The sequence below is a fragment of the Typha latifolia genome, chromosome 5 (assembly GCF_019914945.1).
Source record: "Typha latifolia isolate L0001 chromosome 5, TyphaL0001v2, whole genome shotgun sequence".
In the NCBI taxonomy this organism is placed as follows: Eukaryota; Viridiplantae; Streptophyta; class Magnoliopsida; order Poales; family Typhaceae; genus Typha; species Typha latifolia.
This window is the reverse complement of record NC_133090.1, coordinates 6,348,217-6,356,307: the sequence shown is the minus strand read 5'-3', so window position 1 is coordinate 6,356,307 and position 8,091 is coordinate 6,348,217. Positions and strand designations below refer to the sequence as shown.

Sequence of the window (8,091 nt, the reverse complement as noted above, 5' to 3'; positions counted from 1 at the left end):
CACTATCCTTTAAACATCAAAATAGGTGTTGTCTGTTACGATCACCCTCAAGGAAGATAAAATCATAACAAGGTGTAGTTCTGGACATATTTGCATAGAAATTTTGAGATATTTTCTAGCAGAGTTAGCCATTGGGTTAATGTGAAATTTTAATATGTTGTAGATCTAGAAGAGAGCTTTCAACAAATTCAATATCGTAATAGTTGGTTGGCTAGATCTGGAGATATCATCGAAGTAGTGCACAAAGTTAGAGAGACAAACCTGTGGAATAATGATCCGAATTGGATCTAGTTGGACTAGTTTGCACGCTTGCTGCCCTTAATGGCTAGATTGGTGCAGCAATTGATGTGTTCTTTGATGAATATTAGGGAATAGAGATTGAGGAGAAGATTAAGGAGGGAAGAAATGGTTGAGAAGCTGGTCGAGAATTTTGCTCATAGAAGAAGGTGGCTCAGTTAAAGGTGGGGAGAGTTGTGCTGACGGCCAAGAGAAGAAGAGAGGAGATAGGGGGCGACAAGCGTTAGCCAAATAATCCTTGCTTAATGATAATTAGGGCTGCTCTCTACATCTATATATAGAGGCTAACCCTTGACCGAGTTAAATTCAGACTACTCTTATAACGAAGGTGACTTGGCGAGTCCAAGTGGTACTAGCACTCATGATACATGTCCTAACTTGACTAAAGTAATTAATTTACTTATCTAAACTTAATTAACGAATTAACAAGTTGAGTCTATATTTAGTAGGCACTTAAATTTAATCAAAATAGGAAGTGCTAAAAATGTAGATGACTAAACTAGATAACTAGACTCGGCCCAGGCGAGCCCAATACACTGAGAATGGATTTGATCTTACCAAGTTCGTATTACTCCACCATGCTTTTGTCCACCTTGTCCTCAAGGTGTCAAGTCCAAATAGAGGACTATGAAGTCAGATTTGTGATACGATCTCCCCTTTTGGTTAAGGCTCGATCTATTCTGATTTTCAGATCTGGACAAGATCTGACATAGAACTTTGAAGTTAGATCTTAAAAGATACAGCCATCAGATCGACATGAAATTTTAATATGTTAAAGCCATGGAAAGGATCTTTCCAAAAGATCTAGTTTCAGGTGAATCGGATGGTGGGATCTCTAGATATCGTCCGATTAGTGGGCGAACATCAAGGAGTACATCTTTGGATCTATGGATGGAGGCATGAGATCCTAGGTGATGATGGAGGGTGATGGACTAGCGGTAATGGGGTGGCACCGGTGAATACGTGGAGGAGAAAGGGAAGGGTTCTGGATGATGGAAGGGTTAGGGAAAAGTGATAGATTGAAAGAAGGGGGAGGAGTGGGCCGCCCCCTAAGGGACTAGGGTGATTGGCCGATTGAGGGAGACAAGGGCAAAACTCAATTCATTCAATAATGATTTCATGGTTGCCATGCACACCTTTAGAGGCTAACCAATCAATTCAAAAATGGCAATTATTAACTCTAAAATAGTAGATTTTTGCCGATTGCGTTAGAACGCACATTTTGCGTTCTTTGTATTTGTGAACCTGATGCAGGCGTTCACAACCGCGTTCGAACACGCCCGATCAAGTTCGAATGCACATTTCGCGTTCTCTATTTTTGCGAACCTAATGTAGACGTTTACAAGCACGTTTGAACGCTGCGTTCAAACGCGACATACATAAAACTTTTTTTCTATAAAAAAAATACTAAAACAAGAATAAAAGACACTCCTAAAGTGTATCCATGCTCAAGATGTCATCGGTGAAGTCCAAATCGTATCAATTTGGCCATCCAAGTCGCCTCGTTAACAGTGCGCCTGCACCACTCCACCAATACTTCAATCACCAATCTACCTTGAACTCGAGTGCACCTCTTTGCTAGAATCTGAGCTGGAATAGGTTCACTTGGTTCAACTCTCGGCTTAGGTGGAATAGATCTTGTCGGCACCGTAGGAGGAATCTGAGCTTTAAGGCTTGAGACATAAAAAACGGGGTGAATTCATGACTCCTTGGGTAGGTCCAATCAATAAGCCACTAGCCCAACTCGCTTGACCACCTGGTATGGTCCAAAAAATTTTGAGGCCAATTTATGATTGAGAATGGGTCTAATCGAGCTTTGTCCATAAGGTTGAAGTTTCACATAGACTGAATCCCCAACCCTAAAAGTCCTCTCTTGGTACTTTTGATCATAGACCTGTTTCATTTGATTTTGGGCAGCAGCTAGGTGCACCTTGCGTCTTCGTAGCACTTCCATCTCGATCACGCAAGACATAGATGCACCTCGGTTCGGTCAGCTTAGGTTGATGGAAGGTAGGTGCGCAATGTGGGCGACAGTCAGCCATACACGGCCTTGAATGGTGTCATGCCAATGGCCGAGTGATGTGCCGTATTGTACAACTATTTAGCCCATGGTAAATAAGTAGCCATTGTTGCGACTTATCTCCCATGAAGCATCGCAAGTATTGCTCCAAATAACAGTTTAGCACCTCAGATTGGCCATCCGTTTGCAGATGGTATGCTAACTCATGTGGAATTGCGTGCCTTGAAGAGCGAAGAATTCCTACCAAAATTGACTAACAAATATAAGGTCACGATCATAAATAATTGATTTTGGCATACCATGCAATTTGGCCACATCGCGCACTTAGATCTCTGCAACCTTCTTTGCCATGTACGGATGTGCTAAAGCTGAGAAGTGTGCATACTTATTGAGGCTATCTACCACGACCATGATCACTATATGACCTCTCACCGTGGGTAGACCATTAATGAAGTCCTGGTCTAGATCTTCCCAAACTTGCTTGAGTATCAATAGCGGTTGTAACAAGCCGACGGGCTTTGTTGATTGAAATTTGGCTCTTTGGCATACTTCGTAGGTCTGCACATATGCCTACACATCTTTCTTCATACCTATCAATACGCAGCTTTGGGATAGCCGTTTATAGGTGCGTAACACCCCCTCATGTCTAGCCGTCGGTGTGTCATGGAAGTGGTGCATCAACCGAACCATGCTTTAAAAAAGATATGCCTAGATAGTCCACTCTTTGTAGCCTCCATGAGCACTTGGAGTACTTGGCCTTCAAGTGGTGTTGCCGCAATATATCAAGAACGATCCTTAGATATTGTAAGTGCTCTTTCCACGTTCGCCTATAAATCAATATATCATCAAAGAATATTAACACATAACATCATAACAAAGGCTTAAAAATATCATTCATTAAGCTCTAAAATGTGGTTGGAGTATTGGCAAGTCGGAAAGACATAACAAGAAACTCGCAGTGGCCGTCATGGGAGCGGAACGTTGTTTTGTGCATGTTGGCTGGTTCGACTCTTATTTGGTGATGTTAGGTTTTTATTTGTTGGCAATTATGTACAAAATATTCTAAGTGTATTTTTTCATGTATATGAGCTTTACACAAGTCTAGAATATCTCTGGTTTGAAGAATTTTAAGATTATTGGAGAAAAGCCGTCGAGTTCACACCACGTTCACAAACACGTTCGAACGCGGGTATTGCGTTCACACAGACCGAGAGCTGCGTTCACAAACGCATTCGAACGCAACTTGAAGAATTCAAGTTGTCGCGTTCGAACGCACTCGGGCCCGTTCGAACGCACCTGAGTTCAAGTCATGCCGTTCGAACGCACCCGGGCTGCGTTCGAACGCACAACGAAGTTTGATAAAATTGGACTTTCGTGTGTACGGATAAGACTTGGATTTGGCCCTATCTTGGAGATCATATATAAGGATTGTGATGCCCTATCTTGAGGGTGGTTGAAGAAGCATTATTGAAGGAGACTTCTTGAGGCTACATCGGTTCTTCAACTAACAAGGTTCCACTCAACATTAAAAAAGTTAATCTTTCATCTTAAAGGCTATCTAGACGAAAGATCAATCTCAAGGGTTACTGAGGTTGGACTTCAATCACGAGAAGCAGTGAATCGTGGGTTCTAGCGAGTAAGACTGAGAAGAACAAAGTCGTTTAGATCGACAGGTTGTTTTGTGAGTCAGTCTTGTAACTGCTACTATTCTAGTGATTGGTTTTGATCCGAGTTTGGATCCGTGGTTTTTTTTCCGTTTGGGTTTTTCCATGTTAAAATCTTGGCGTTCATCTCTGTTTTCGTTCTTAATATTTCTACAGACTTTTACTTAAGCGAACGAGTGATATCATTGCCTAGTATTTAGATATATACTTGTGTCTAAGTTTTTTTTTCAGGTGATATTCCGCTTTCAAATCCAACTTTGATATTCCTCTTTTCAACAACTGGAATGGGATACTAGTCTTTGGCGATGATAGCATTGAGTGCTCAATAGTCCACACAAAATCGCCAAGTACCACCCTTCTTTCTAACCAGCGAGACCGATAAAGAACAAGCGCTCCGACTTGGTCTCATCACTCTACTAAATAGCATCTCTTGGACCATCTTAGTTATTGCTTCTTTTTGGATGGAGGGGTAACGATATGGTTGACCATCAACCGAACCCGCCGTCGGGATAATTTCAATTTGGTAGTCTTGAGTTCTATGAGGTGGTAGCCATGCGATGGTTCAAACACATCTTTGAACTCCTACAAGACAACTCTCAAATCAGCTGCTAAAGAAGGTAAAACATCATCCTCCTTGGCTCCCATGATTAGATACATGAGGTATCCTTGGCCCTCGACTCTAGTTAGCTCTTCAAGGGACCGCATGGTGCTTTTGACATCTCTATTAGGCTCTCCAAGCAACTTGATAGGGCAATTTTCATAGCTAAACTCTAGAGCCATAGTTGCGAAGTCAAAGGTGACCAGTCCAATTTTTTGAAGCCATTGCACGCACAACATCTCACCATCTCCTGTAAAGGACAGTAGGTAGAGGTCGATGTAGAAGACATGGCCCTGAATGTTTAGCTGAACCTTGCAACATATGCCTTTCATTCTTAGTACCATTCTATCTCCTATTGCCACATCGAAGCTATGAAAGGCTCCGACTCCAATCCCAAGCATCTCACCATCTGCGTATCCAAGAAGTTGTGGGTCTTACCTGAATCAGTAAAGATTAGAACTTTATGCTTTTCAATCATACCTTCCACTCGAAGGGTTTTCTGAGTGGTCTCACCGGCAAAGGTTTGCAATGATAACTTAGCGTGAACTTCTTGTTCGTCGTCCTCTTCAATGTTGTGTGGTTCTTCCTCTATTTGGTCCTCAATGTCTCCCTCAACATCATCCTCATTTGATTCTTCCATAAGCATGAAAGCAGCTGATTGCTTAGCACACTTATGTCTAGGAACGAAGCGCTCATCACAATAGAAACAAAGTCCCTTAGAGCATCGTTCTTCTAATTCCGTTGGGGTAAGACGTCATCCATTCATCCATGGTTGTACCCTCTAATTTGGACCAGGTTGTGGTGGATAAGGCTAGTTGATACTTGGCCAAACTAGCAATGGATGTGCCGGACCTGAGGCCGTTTGTGTAGTGTTGCTCCATGGCGCTTGGCTTGTGGATGTGCTCATTGGTTTGCTAGTTTGAAGGGTAGTCCGACTACCTTTCATGGTTGTCATTGTTGCTTTTATGTTCTCCTCTACTATGACAGCGAGGGTGAAGGCTTCATCCAACAATCTAGGCCTCAAAGTCTTGACCTCGACTTGAATATCGGCGCGAAGACCGCTAATGTAGGTGCTCTTCAACGAATTCGCCCCACCCTTCAACTCGGTTGCTAATTCTCTTAAAGTTCTTTTGATATCTTCATACAGAGGCCTTTTGAATAACCTTGGTTAGCAACACTTGAAAATCATCGTATTCGATTGGACCGAAACGACGACACAATGACTCCATAAAATCAACCCAACCGATGAAAGGATGGGAATATCTCGACTAGGACTCATGATACATGTCCTAACTAATAATTAATTAACTTATCTAGACCTAATTAATGAATTAACAAGTTGGGTCCATATTTAGTAGGTACTTGAGTTTTTGGCTCAACCAAAATAGTAGGTACTTAAGTTTATGGCGGAACCAAAATAGTAGGTAGTAAAAAAGGTAAATGACTAAATTAGATAACTAGACTCGACCCAAACGAGTCCAATATGAAGAGAATGGATCCAATCCGACCAAGTTCGTATCACTAACCTAATAATTTTGTTGCATAGCTCCCTGGGACCAATGCTTGCCCCGAGCAGGTCGTGATTAGAATGGCTTGCTTATTGCGAAGGATTTTAGTGAATCCAAGCTAGTGGTCTATCAACCTTTGTTATTATCCCTTGATGTGATGCGTGATAAATATAAGCATCTATGACATGATAGTTTGTTTACCATAGTGACACATTTGTTTAACCTAACACAACTACTATGTGTATTTATCATCATGGTTAGATATGACAACCCCTCTTGCTATTACATTTTGATAGTCATATTTTAATTTATCATGCCACTAACACATGAGCACAATAATAAAGGCAATGACCTTTACGTCTCAATAGTACCCGACACATCCCCAACAAGGGTTAGGGGCATGGGATATTTATATTATTATATAGTAGGGTCTATGCCTAAGATCTTAATCTGTGTATCCCAAACAATGAGGTAGCTGTTTTGCCGAGCAATGAGCGACTTACTATTGATTGATGAGAGTATGAGTTTCTGCAAAGTGGTTTGATGATGTAGAGCCAAAGGCTTATATACTCTTATCGATGTGTGATACTAACTTATGTGATATGCTTATGACTAAGGTCTCTAGTCTGTGGTGATGGATAACCTATCATGCTGTTCACCGGGTGACGGACACACGATTCTATCGCTAGAGTCTACCTTCCCGTGGGGGCCTTTATAGTTGTCAAGCATGCTGTTGGTTATCGAGGGCTCGTGTGGAAAGCCTGCCACGTGTAAGTGGTGGATAGGGTTAGTAACAGTCTGGTCAGACCATGCTAACCAAATACACGACATGCATGTTTCATTTTATGTCATGATGATTAACTACATAGTTGCACATGCACTTTTCATGATGGGTGTATTGTTATCTATGATAGTTGATTAGTGATAGTTCCACTTGTAGAGTGTTAGGCTCATTCCATGTTGAAATATGATGTAGATTGATTGACACCCTAGCGTGATGCTTGGCAGTAGTTTACCATTAGGTCGATAGGCCACTTTCCTTTCGTGCTCTTTTTGTACTATTTGTATAAGGGGTTTATATTTTCTCCTTATTGTATCTTACTTTTTGCATGTACTCTTGTAAGGGTTTCCGCCCTTTCTAATGTATTTGGATGGATTACTTGTGGCCTGTAGGCTCCTTTCTGCTTCCATTTTACTTTTGGGTCTCTTTGTTCTCACAGTATATTGTTGAGCGCCTAATCCACATGTGATATTCACGGTGAGGGGTGAGGGGGGAGGGGAGAACCCTCATGAGAGTCATATGGCAGTATCAGGTTATTACCCTAAAGGCTAGAAGAGAATGAACCAACAATGATGCTGCAGTTGGCAAGGAGGGAGGTGGAGGAGATGAGGTTGGTGGCAAAGAGATTGAGATAGAGAGAGGTAGGGGTGGCAAATCAATCCAATACTAAGATAATCATAAAATTAGGGTTTTCTCCACATATTTATAAAGGCTAACTCTAGACTGACCAAGATAAAGACTCAATCAACCAATACAACTTCGGGTCAAATTGGGTTCACAATATATCTTATGACTCAACTAACAAGGTAGCTGCCAAAAAGAATGCAAATAAATAACTAGATAATAGGCTTAACCCTATGAGCCCAATGTGTCGCAAATAGATCCAATTTGACCAAGTCATATAATGATACACCTTGTTAGAGTCTTTTCTTATTGCATTAGTTATTCATTTTTATTAAAATATATTTTCTATAGGTCGCGTTCGAACGTGAAAAGGGGCATGCTCGAACGCCTGCATCAGTTTGCAAAAACAGAGAAAGCGGTCAGGCACATTCGAACGCCCGTGTGTGAACACTTGCATCAGTTTTCATGACAGTGAACACCTTCTGTGCGTTCGAATGTGGTCGGGCGCGTTTGAACGTGATCGGCAGGAGTCCACTAGAATTAGGGTTAATAATTGTTATTTTGGCTTGTTGGCTAGCCTCTATAATGGTGTGAATGAT

The 8,091-nt window shown here is 41.6% G+C and overlaps 1 long non-coding RNA gene across 1 annotated transcript; it reads left to right on the top strand.

The window, feature by feature from the left end:
* Positions 1 to 3,816: 3,816 nt before the first annotated feature.
* Positions 3,817 to 7,688, top strand: LOC140788319 (uncharacterized). Its single transcript, XR_012109011.1, has 2 exons — positions 3,817 to 6,558; positions 6,605 to 7,688. It is a non-coding gene; the product is annotated as an uncharacterized lncRNA (long non-coding RNA).
* Positions 7,689 to 8,091: the final 403 nt, after the last annotated feature.